Source organism: Anabas testudineus, chromosome 16 (genome assembly GCF_900324465.2).
Source record: "Anabas testudineus chromosome 16, fAnaTes1.2, whole genome shotgun sequence".
Lineage (NCBI taxonomy): Eukaryota > Metazoa > Chordata > Actinopteri > Anabantiformes > Anabantidae > Anabas > Anabas testudineus.
In genome coordinates, this window is record NC_046625.1 from 24345579 (window position 1) to 24358333 (window position 12755).

The 12755-nt window shown below is 39.5% G+C and overlaps 1 protein-coding gene and 2 long non-coding RNA genes across 4 annotated transcripts in view; 1 reads left to right on the top strand and 2 right to left on the bottom strand.

Annotated features, from left to right (window-relative positions):
* The window catches only part of tgfb2 (transforming growth factor, beta 2), a 48980-nt gene that overhangs the window by 20254 nt on the left and 15971 nt on the right, over positions 1 to 12755 (top strand). The gene's annotated exons all lie outside the window — the stretch shown is intronic.
* LOC113170494 lies at positions 2258 to 3812 on the bottom strand. Its single transcript, XR_003299647.1, has 3 exons — positions 3780 to 3812; positions 3525 to 3620; positions 2258 to 2879 (listed from the first exon to the last, which is right to left on the bottom strand). It is a non-coding gene; the product is annotated as an uncharacterized LOC113170494 (long non-coding RNA).
* Positions 4005 to 5090, bottom strand: LOC113170495. Its single transcript, XR_003299648.1, has 3 exons — positions 5063 to 5090; positions 4316 to 4355; positions 4005 to 4209 (listed from the first exon to the last, which is right to left on the bottom strand). It is a non-coding gene; the product is annotated as an uncharacterized LOC113170495 (long non-coding RNA).

The window sequence follows — 12755 nt, forward strand, 5'->3', positions numbered from 1 at the left end:
TCATTATTTCTAACTCTGACAAGGTCAGCATGTCCCATTCATTTGGATAACTAGAGGAGCTTAATGTATAAGGGAGAGCACCAAGCAGAGTAATCTATAGCAGCATAACTAATAGATGGTTCAGAGTCACCTGAGATAGCTTTAAGCTTTGTAAAAAAGGAACGTTTTAAGTCTATTCTTAAATGTAGAGTGGGTGTCTGCCTCACGAACCTGAACTGGGAGCTGGTTTCACTGGAAAGAAGCTTAAAAACTAAAGGGTGCTAAAGGTGCTGCCTCCCATTCTAAATTTGGAAACTAGGAACTACAAGTAGACCTGCACAGAGAGCAAAGTGTTCTGAAAATATGGTACCATAAGGAGTCTTTAAGATATGATGGAGCTTTTAAATTATAAGTGCCTTATATGTGAGGAGTAGTATTTTAAATTCTATTCTGGATCTTACAGGGAGCTAATGGAGGCAAACTAATGTAGGAGAATATTATCTCTCTTGCTAATTCCAGTCAGAACTCTGGCCATATTTTAAATTACCGGAGGCTTTTTAATAAGTTAAAACGAGTTAGACAGAAAGCGGTTAATTCAATTCAAATCATTTTTATTTTTATAGCACCAAATCACAACAGAAGTTATCTTAAGGCACTTTACAGTGTAGGGTTTAAGACCTTAAAAAATACAACTGTACAGAGAGATTTTATAGAAAACCCAACAACCCCACTTGAGCAAGCACTAGGTAATAGTGGAGAGGAAAAACTCCCTTTAGAGAAAGAAACCTCCAGCAGAACCAGGCCCAGGGTGGGCAGCCATTTGCCTCAAGCGGTTGGGGTGAGTGGAAAGAGGAGAGAACAGAACAACTCAACAACGTAACTACACTGCTTGAGTTATAGTAATTTTAAACTGACTTTAACTCAAGCATATCATATCCTCCAGTAAAACAAGTGCAGTATTTGGTGCCAAAATAAAACTTTCACACCCTTTCTCCCCGGACACCCGATGACATGCTGGGTTGGTACCTTTTATACAGCACAGCGAGATGTGTGAGTGTATTGGAGCAGGAAATCTGCCTTGAAAAGGCAGTGTAAAGGGGATGTAAAGGTTTAGGTCTAGGGCTGATTAATAAGCCTGAGTGGAAAATTGATGCTATTCCTCGACCCAAATCTGTGCTTATAGGGATACAATAATTAATACGATGTGGGGGAGTTGTTTCATGCAGAGATTCTTCCTGCTGCAGCCAGGTTTCAGTAAGACCAAATAAACCTATTTCAAATCATCGACTTATCAAATCATTTATTACAAGGGATTTTGACGAGAGAGATCTGATACTTAACAGTCTACATTTGATTATTTTGTTTTTATTTTGTTCTGTAAGTGGACTCGTCTTTATTTAAATTAAGTTCTTATGAATCAGTCCTCTTGTGTTGGCTTTTTGATGTACAGTGGCAAGAAAAAGTCTATGAACCTTTTAAAATTTCATGGTTTTCTGCATTTGTCATAAAATGTGATTTGATCTTTATCTAAGTCAAGACTATTACTCATACTTCACACATACTTCACATACTTTTTCTTGTAATTGTCATTACTAGTCAGATTAGAAAGGGGTTCAGAGAAAACTACAGAGTCTAACATCGTTTTTGCAAAGTTACACACAGATTCCACATTATTTTTGGTGACTTTCGAGGGAGCCGGTATATTTTTCTGTGTAGAGAAAACTCCACGTAACAAGGGATTTAAAATGAGGTCTTTCTTGCTGTTAGCTCACAGCGTTAATCACTATACTACCATTCATTCTCATTCCTTGTCTTGTCTTCTCATGTCCTACACTGTAAAACCCGATAAGTTAATAGAACTCAAAAAATTAGTTGAAACTGATTACATAAGAAATTTTGACTTAACATAACTTGTTTTTATAAGTCCAAAAAACATATGTTATCAAGTGAGTTCTACAAATTAGTTTTAATTGATACTAACTTGACTTTTTAAGTTCTAAATACTGCTTTTTAATCATTGTTTTTAACTTGTTATTTTAAGTTCAGAATACAGAACTAATTTAAGTATAGTTAACGCTTATATATCAATTACAAGTAACAAAAAATAATTAGTTGCTCAGTAATAGATTTTTCAAGTAAAGCGTACATGGTAAATAAAGTTGTATGCACTCTACTCTAACTTAAAGATTTGCTTAACTAAAAATTAAAAATTAAAACACTACTTAAAATTTCTTTTGAAACTGATTACATAAGTTTTTTTTAAGTAGTTTTAACTCAATTTGTTAAACCCATACACTTTAACAGTAGATTACACAACAGAATAATAGGCCGTTTCAGAACAAGTTACTTCTTTATTAAGTAACCATCACTCAAGTCAAACATGCATGACAAAATAGCATCATAAAACAGTGCAAGAAATACTTGTAAACACTTCTAACACATATATAAGTGTTACATATTAACCCACAGTGATCAATGTAATTACATACTACAGTATGGCTAAACTTCTTCACATTTACCTAATTTAAAAATGATCAAATCACAAAAATAGTGCATGTGTACAATCTTCAAGATAATAAAGTCACATCAGATTACTCCAATGATAAAAGGTCCTTTTTAAGACTCAGCACCCTGGGCCTTAACTTCCCATCATCTAGGCCCATCAATACATTCTGGATAAAGTTAAATGTGTTGGCCAACTTATTTGGGTAGCTCAGATGCAGGGCATAAATGAGTGCCAAAAGCATTACAAAAGCATCAGCCAGTGTGGTGCAATCAACAACAACATTACCCTCAAGCACAACTGAAATCCTATCTGGAGAGAAGAATGTTGCTGGAGGTGGAGTTGATTAAGAGGAGTCCAACTGGTCACCTGTGTCTGGTTGTTCAACCTGTGACAACTGAAGAGAAAATAAGGTTACCTTACTTGGGGTACATCGCCTATGGTATCTCCAAAGGTAGACAGTATCAATCAAATTGAGCCATACAATAATGGTGTAAGGGTCAACCCATTCAGATGTGGAGAGTGCTGTCTTAACAGGTCGACACAAAATGGGCTATAGTTGTTAAAATGTGTTTATCTGGAATAATTCACAACATTTTCATATTAAAGATTTAGTGACCCAACACACAAATTGTTGCTCATCTCCCACATCCTCTCATACTATATAAACATCTAATTAATGCCTCCATATTGATCACATTAAATAAGTAAAAATTAGGTAAAAGTACTTGCATGAAGGAAAAGCATGACTTCCAATCACTTCTATTCATTTGGGTAAACAAATCTTCAGAAACTCCCATAACATTATACTCTTTTAGTTAAACAGTCCATGAACTAGGTTGGTGGATTAGTCCAATTAATGAGGAAAAAAAACTCTCTTGTTGATAATTAAATGCAATTTTAATCTGAATGTGATGAAAATCTGAAGGTTTAATGATGTGCCCTAATCACACCAGGCCTATTGCACGTTATTCTTTAGCATCATGACATTTGTTTATATAAATGAACTGTTGCCTAAACTATAAACAATGTGCTAACTTACATCTCACATCTTAAGAAATGTTGAGTCGTCCTCATGCAGATATGCAGGAAGAGCTTGAAGGACAGCAGCACGTCTCACATCAACATCAATTTGATCCTTGAGTGTGAGAACAGAACTTGTTTCAGCATGGATGGTATAGGTCACAGCAAAAAAAAGAAAAACGTATAATAATATGTCTCTTTCATTTCTTTGTGTGGTAAACCTAAGATTCCCAATGTTAGTATGTTCAGGTACCAATTTGTTTAAATAACTTACCTGAAGGTCATAAATCTGGAACAGCTCCAGAACTTCAGCTACTTTTCCTGAACGAATGAAGAATGTATGGTCTGTGTTGAAAAACCACACATAGCAGAATATTAGAATATATATATTTGAACATTTGTTATAAGTTGTTTAATGTAAAAACTGAAAGATAAACTGCCAAAATATATCTAATGGTGGCTGAAGACATAAAAAACATCTTTATACTAGCACAATTCATATGCCAGGTGTTAAGTGAAACTGACCAAGATACTATTGACACAAATAATTACATTTACCTAGACAAATAGATGAACTAAGAACAACATTTTCACCTGTGACTCCACCATCTTCACTTCTTGGGAAGTTAGGAAGGAAATACACTTTGGTCTTTTAACGTTAGTATGGGGAGCTCGTTTGTCTGGATTGTTTCTACTCCTCTTGCCTGAAAAGTAAATATAATCTTTTATCAATGGTGGTAACACAAAGTTTGCACCTCCAAGTCATTTTATCGGTTTCAGTGTTTTGTACTGAAAATGCACATAGCTTACCTGATTGAAAACTCCACCAAACAGGTGCTTCACTTTTAGCCTAAAGAGAGAGAATATAGAAAATTTAACGAAATTTAAATGTTAAAACTCTTCTGACACTACAGTAGAAACAATTGACTATTTATGACAAATACGCAACACTTCACATAATAAAATATTTAAAAAATCATATCACCAAATATGAAATGACTTATACAGAACAGACAGAAAAAGCTCAATGGCTTTGATTTAACAACAACGTTACTTGTTTCATTTAATGACGCTCAGGTTATTCACTGTACTGATTCAAACCTATAATTTACATGATTTATAAAGACTTAGCTAAGCACATGTTACAACTCCTGTCTCAACATGGTCGTTTCACAGAGCCTCTATGTCACCGTTAGCTACCTAACTCAACACAGCCAGACATGTATGAAAATTAAACCTGGGTAAAAAAGTGACATTTTGACCTCAAGCGGTAACAAAAACATTAAGCAGCTGATTTGGCGCCATGAACGTTAGTTACTTGTTAAAACTACAATATAAAGCTCGCAGTTAGCAATATAAAGCTAACTGCGAGCTTTATATTGTCAAATATTAAGCTAACAGTTAGCTCGACACACAGCCTCCCAATAAACTATTTATTCTACACAATATGGAAGCATTAGCTAAAACACCGTTCACCTCTCATATCCATAACAAAATGTTGAGACTACAAAAGCTGGTGAATCAAGTGAGAGGACGACACCATGTTTCTTAACTCACCAGAGAAGTGGCTCAGAGTCAGAGTCGGTACCAGTCCAGCTGCGACAGACGCGGTCAGTGGTGTGAAGGTGCGGTCCGACAGGAGCTGGTGCTGCCTGTCTGACCCTGTCTGACCCGGTCCGGCAGGAGCTGGTGCTGCCTGTCTGACCCGGTCCGGCAGGAGCTGGTGCTGCCTGTCTGACCCGGTCCGGCAGGAGCTGGTGCTGCCTGTCTGACCCGTTCCGGCAGGAGATGGTGCTGCCTGTCTGACCCGGTCCATCAGGAGCTGGTGCTGCCTGTCTGACCCGGTCCACCTAAAACATCCTCGGTTCAATTTCTCCACAATGCGAGCAAACAACATGGCGGACTTCGAGTTTGAACCGCGTGACGTCAGACAGAAATGGTCAGAACATTTGAGTTCAATGACTAAATTTACTCAAAGAATTTAATCAGTATAAACTTAAAAATAAAAAACAGTTCAAATTACTCAAAATATTAAAGGTAAATCCACTTTTTAAAAATTTTGAGTTAACAAAACTCATTTGACAAGCTTTTACTGTTCGGTCTTACAGTGTATGGTAGTAAGTGGCTCTAATGAATAATGAATCATTTGTTCTGCGAAACAGCATCAACTCTAGGAAGGCCCTTTGTGTGAGGCATATAAGGACAGTGTAGAATTTAGGACATTCATGTTTCAGAAAAATTCAAAACCCAATATCATATTGTTATTCTACTGAATGTTACTAAACATGCTGAATTTGGAAAAAGATGGCATGCCAAATATAAATTAAAGAACATCATCATGTAGCTGGTTGTGTGAGCCCTGTGACAGGCTGGTGACCTGCCAACTGAGTACCCTGTCACCACACCTCTGAAAAGAAAAGCGGCTTTGTTCTAGGTGGCTAGAACAAAGATGGAGCAGCAATTCAAAATGCCTGAGTGGAGTTGCCTTATTTGTACAGTGCAAGTAATTGACTATTGCAACTCTCATCTCTTCCGCATCCCCAAAAAATCATTTCATATGCTCCAACTGGTAGAAAACTCAGCTGCTCACATCATCACCAAAACCTCCACTTCCGAACACATCACCCCTATCCTACAACAACTTCACTGGCATCTGGTTAAATACAGAATAGACTTCCTTCTGTATGCCTTTAAGGCTATTCTCAACCTTGCCCCCCCCATATCTGATCTCATCCACATTGCCACCTTCTCTCGCTCACTCAGATCTTCCTCCGCCATCCACCTCAATGTCGCCCCTGCCCGTCTTAGCACCATGGGGAGCAGAGCTTTCAGCCGTTCTGCCCCTACTCTTTGGAATTTATTAACACAGGAATTCCGTAACATTGACTATCTTCCTATCTTCAAATCTAAACTCAAAACCTACATGTTTAAGATCACCTACTCACTCTAATCTGCATTTGTGCTGTTAAAATCTGTTTTGTCCTGTGTTGATTTATTGTTGATTGTACAGTGTCTTGAGTGTTTTGAAAGGTGCTTTAAATAAAATGTATTATTATTATTATTATTAAGGTGATTCATTAATTTATTGGTAACTACCCATCCTGCTTATTCTGTTAAGGGCAACAGGGTGCTGGACATGATCCTATAGGTCCTTTGAAGTTCTCCTTGAGAAGTTGACATTTTTTTAAAGTCCACTGTATTGGTTTAAACCACAGTGTATATTTGTAAGTGGAAATGATAAAGAAAAATAGACAGTTATATTGCAACACAGCAGCAGAGGTATTTCACAGGTGACTGTAAGAATCCAGAGAGTTGGCTGGACAAACAGTCACCTACTGAATCACTAAATCCTTCTGTGCACTTCATGTGTTTAATCCACTCAGGATGTATGATCTTCTCAACAAGAAAATCAAAGCTTTCTTACTGGTCTGTGAATGACATACAACATTCTTTGGTTTCTTTCTTTGTACTGTTCTTTGGTTGTGTAATGCTGCTTTGTGACAATGTCAATTGTAAAAAGCGCTCTACAAATAAAATTGAATTGAATTGAATACAACATACAGTAGCTAGGGTGTATAGTGCAACACTGTTTACAATGGTTTGTAACCCACATGAATACCAAAGAAGAACACAGGCATGCACAGTCACCAGATCTTAATTCATATATGTACCCACATTTGATTAACTTGTGTTAGAATTAAGTATAGGTATTATGATAATGGAAAATGTCGTAACAATATGACTGCCCATTTGTTAATACCATAATGCAAACCTTTGATCAGGCATTAAAGGTTTGCCATGTCAAATAAGCTGATATGTCACTTGATTTGCTGCATCATAATCCTCAGATTTAGACTGATTTCAGCACTTAATGAAGTAGTTAAAATGCATCTTTGGATTCTGTAACTTTCTCTGCAAAAACCTTGCACTTACACATCATGAAATGAAAACAGTGCTTCTTAGAGCACTTTAAAGTTCTTCTCCTGGGCTTAGATGTTTTGCTTCACTTGTGCCTCACTTTTAAGTCGCTTTGGTTAAAAGCATCGGCCAAATGACAACATTTAAACATAAGGTAACAAGGAGGTATGAATTCAATGGGCAGACATTTGGCAAGGTTCCTTATCATGTCTCTCATAATCAGAGGTTTTGACCTGATTTGTCATGCAGTAAAAAATTTTGCTAGACTAATGTTTATTTTACCTCATGGTACAATCTCAATAAATGATATTAATATTATTGTGATTGCTGAAGTAGTTTTAAAGTGCATGTAAAGAAGCCAAGGAAACAAAGGTATGATATAGCATTTTGATTTTGATTTTTTTTTTACACTTGACAATAATCTGGCATGCTTCCCTCTTCAGTCTTGAAAACCTTTGGAGTGAGGTCACTTTTACAAAGTAATGACATTTTAGCTGTTTAAAGAGCAATTTGGGGATTAAGACTAGGTTTTAGGGTTAGAGTAGGGCAGTACATAAGATACATTAAAAATCAATAGTGATAGGGAACGCATAATGTTAATGAGTGTCCTTACAATGACTGCCATACAAAGATGTGTGCGCTTCACCAGGAAATGAATGGAAATCCCAATTCATGGCTATCTCTTCCTGTTCAAAGGTCCACTATTTTGTCTTTCAGGCTAAAGTACGCTGATCCTGGATGTGCGTGTAAATTGTCAGGCCAAAAAAACGCGTAGATCGCCTCCACTAGCCTGTCTGAAAGTGTGCACTTCAGGCCCTCTGTCAGAGCGAGCTGTTTTCAGGGTGTGTATGCAAATGAGATGTGCCCCCATGCCTCTACGCGGAAGCAAATGCGACGTTGCAGAGTTTGGGTTACAAAATCCTTCTCATCACCCTGGAAACCTTTCTATCAGGATGTTCTGAAAGGTCAGTAAACAAGTTGGTGTAAATAATTGTGTTATGTGTAGCATGTGGATAATGCTAGCGGGCTGATTCTGTTAGCTATTTTGGTTGGTTACACAAACAAACAAAGTAGTAGAATATAAGGTTACATCAGGTCTAAGTTTGTTACATATAACCCACTTACTTAGACCTGGCGTCTGTAAATAATGCTTGCATAGACGTGTAAACATTGGGATAGTACAGGACGTTTATGAACGGTTAGTTAATGTAACTAACCTTATTATGGGACTTAGTATGTGGTTAATGCTAGCGGGCTATAACCAACTTAGGCATGACGTCTGTAAATAATGTTTGCAGAGACGTACAAACATTTCAATAGAACAGGACGTTTATGGAAGCTTAGTGAATGTAACTAACCGTATTATAGGACATAGGATGTCTGTTAGAATACTTTTCGATCTTGGTTTGTAATAATTAATATAATTTTAACTGGTAGTATTTGTCAATGATGATTTTGAACTTAGTTTAGCTTGGTTTCTGTAATATAGGCCTAGTCATTTTACATAGCAACTTTATGCTGCTACAATAATGATTAAAAACTCAGTTACACAATGTCTGTCTGTTGAGCTTTAGATGCTTGACACTGGGATAAAAGCTCACATTTTTCAATAGAAGGGTCCTTGAGGGCTAGGTTTTAAAACCCTAGACATATCACTAATTGCTATGTTGTGAAATATAGTAGTGATAACTCAAATATGCATTATCTTCTTCTCTTTCGGCTTTTCCCATCAGGGGTCGCCACAGCGAATCATCCTTCTCCACCTAACTCTATCATGGGCATCTTCTACCCTAACACTAGCCAACCTCATGTCCTCTGTTAAGACATCCATATATCTCCTCTTTGGTCGTCCTCTTGCCCTCCTGCCAGGCAGCTCCATCTCCAACATCCTTCTACCAATATACTCACTATCCCTCCTCTGAACATGTCCAAACCATCTCAGTCTGGCCTCTCTGACTTTGTCGCTAACACAGGCAACGTGAGCCGTCCCTCTGATGTACTTGTTCCTTATTCTGTCTAACCTGGTCACTCCTAAGGAGAACCTCAACATCTTCATCTCTGCTACCTCCATCTCAGCCTCTTGTCTCTGTCTCACTGCTACCGTCTCTAACCCATAGAGCAGAGCTGGTCTCACCACTGTCTTGTACACCTTTCCTTTGAGTCTTGCTGACACTCTTTTGTCACACAACACTCCTGACACTTTCCTCCACCCGCTCCAACCTGCCTGCACTCGCCTCTTCACCTCTTTTCCACACTCTCCATCACACTGAACTGTTGACCCCAAGTACTTAAACTCCTGTACCTTCTTCACCTCAGCCCCCTGTAACCTAACGCTTCTACCTGGATCCCTCTCGTTCAGACACATGTATTCTGTCTTACTACGACTGACCTTCATGCCTCTTCTTTCCAGAGCAAACCTCCATCTCTCCAGCTGTTCCTCTACCTGCTCTCTACTCTCACTGCAAATCACAATGTCATCCGCAAACATCATTGTCCAGGGAGATTCCTGTCTGACCTCATCTGTCAGCCTGTCCATCAGCATAGCAAACAAGAAGGGACTCAAAGCTGATCCTTGGTGTAGTCCCACCTCCACCTTGAACTCCTCTGTCTGACCTACAGCACATCTCACCACCGTCATACTTCTCTCATACATGTCCTGAACTAGTCTGACGTACTTCTCTGCCACTCCCGACGACCTCATACAGTACCACAGCTCCTCCCTCGGCACCCTGTCATACGCCTTCTCTAAATCTACAAAGACACAATGCAGCTCCTTCTGTCCATCTCTGTACTTTTCCATCAACATTCTCAAAGCAAAAATGGCATCAGTGGTGCTCTTACGGGGCATGAAACCATACTGCTGCTCACAAATCTCCACCTTCTTCCTAAGCCTGGCTTCCACTACTCTTTCCCACAGCTTCATTGTGTGGCTCATCAACTTTATTCCTCTATAGTTGCTGCAGTTCTGCGTGTCACCCTTGTTCTTAAAGATCGGAACCAGAACACTTCTCCTCCATTCCTCAGGCATCTTCTCACTCTCTAGAATCCTATTGAACAAACTGGTTAGAAACTCCACTGCTGTCTCTCCTAAGCACTTCCACACCTCCACAGGTATGTCATCAGGACCAACACCCTTTCCACTCTTCATCCTTTTCAGAGCCTTCCTAACCTCATCCTTTCCAATCTCTTCTATTTCCTGCTCCACAACATCAACATCTTCCTCTCTTCTTTCCCTCTCATTTTCCTCATTCATCAGATCCTCAAAATACTCCTTCCATCTTTTCTGCACACTCTCCTGGGTTGTTAGTACCTTTCCATCTCTGTCCTTAATCACCCTTACCTGTTGCACATCCTTCCCATCTCTATCTCTCTGTCTGGCTAGCCTGTACAAGTCCTTCTCTCCTTCCTTTGTGTCTAACCTGTCATACAGCTCATCGTAAGCTTTCTGTTTGGCCTTTGCCACCTCCCTCTTCACTCTACGCTGCGCTTCCTTGTACTCCTGTCTACTTTCCTCAGTCCTTTCTACATCCCACTTCCTTCTAGCTAACTTCTTCCTCTGGACGCATTCCTGTACTTCCTCATTCCACCACCAAGTGTCTTTACCTTCTTTCCTCTTTCCAGATGACACACCTAGCACCTTCCTACCTGTTTCCCTGATAACTTCTGCTGTGGTTTCCCAGTCATCTGGAAGCTCATCCTGACTACCCAGAACCTGTCTCAACTTCTGCCTGAATTCCTCACAAGTTTCTTCATTCTTTAGCTTCCACCACTTGGTCTTCTTCTCTGACTTCCCTCTTTTCTTCTTCCTGACCTCCAGAGTCATCTTGCACACCACCATGCGGTGCTGTCTGGCTACACTCTCTCCTACCACCACTTTGCAGTCACTAACCTCTCTCAAATGACCTCGTCTACATAGGATGTAGTCCACCTGCGTACTCCTACCTCCACTTCTGTATGTCACTCTATGTTCCTCTCGCTTCTGGAAGTAAGTGTTGACTACAGCCATTTCCATCCTCTTAGCAAAGTCCACCACCATCTGTCCTTCCAGATTCCTTTCCTTCACACCAAACCTGCCCATCACCTCCTCATCACCTCTGTTGCCCTCACCAACATGCCCATTGAAGTCTGCTCCAACAACAACTCTCTCTCCTCTGGGGATACTCTCTATGACCTCATCAAACTCACTCCAGAATCTCTCCTTCTCTTCTAACTCACAGCCAACCTGTGGCGCATACCCACTGACTACATTCACCATCACCCCTTCAATTTCTAGCTTTATGCTCATCACCCTGTCTGAGACTCTTTTCACCTCTAGAACATTGTTCACAAACTCCCCCTTCAAGATCACTCCTACCCCGTTTCTCTTCCTATCAACACCATGGTAGAACAGTTTGTATCCTCCTCCGATACTACGTGCCTTGCTGCCCTTCCACCTTGTCTCCTGCACACACAGAACATCTACCTTTCTACTCTCCATCATGTCTGCCAGCTCTCTGCCTTTCCCTGTCATCGTACCAACGTTAAGAGTCCCTATTCTCAAATCTATGTTCCTGCCTTTTCCCTTCTCTCTCTGACCACGAACCCTTCTGCCTCCCCTCTTTCTTCGACCAACAGTAGTCAAATTTCCACCGGCACCCTGTAGGTTACAGCATCGGTGGCGGTCGTTGTTAACCCGTGCCTCGACCGATCCGGTATGAAAGTCTTGTGAATGATTCGCATGGTTATTTTGGCAATTTTTACACCAGATGCCCTTCCTGACGCAACCCTCTCTATTTATCCGGGCTTGGGACCGGCACAGAAGTCACTGGCTTGCAACCCCTATGGCTAGATTAACTCAAATATGCATTATACCTGTAATAATTAAGAGCTGGAGACTAAAAGAGTTGGTGACACACCTTTGATAGATCTTTACATGACCTAAAATAAAAATATATTTAACAATATTAAATTTTTCTTAGGTTTCCCATGTTTCAGAGTCCTGTGGTGCTGGTGCCTCCCTGGGTGTATAAAATAAGCTGTTATTTCAGTTGATTGGTCAGTTGTGGTTCGCGGATTCACAGCAAGCAAGACCACCCCACTGATGATCAATAATCGACATACCCTCTGTAATATGAGACAAATACGTGGTTGGTATTTTTAATTTTCTGTGTGCTTCACTGAATAATGAGTGTGGAGTTTACATATTTTACAAATGTATAATTATTTTATTTCAGTTGTTCTGAATGTATCACAAAGTACAAGACCTACAGTAAACACAACATGTAAATTACAAAGGTGTTGTTGATTTTTTTATTTTTTATTTTATAAAGGAATATAAAACAGAATGATAGCT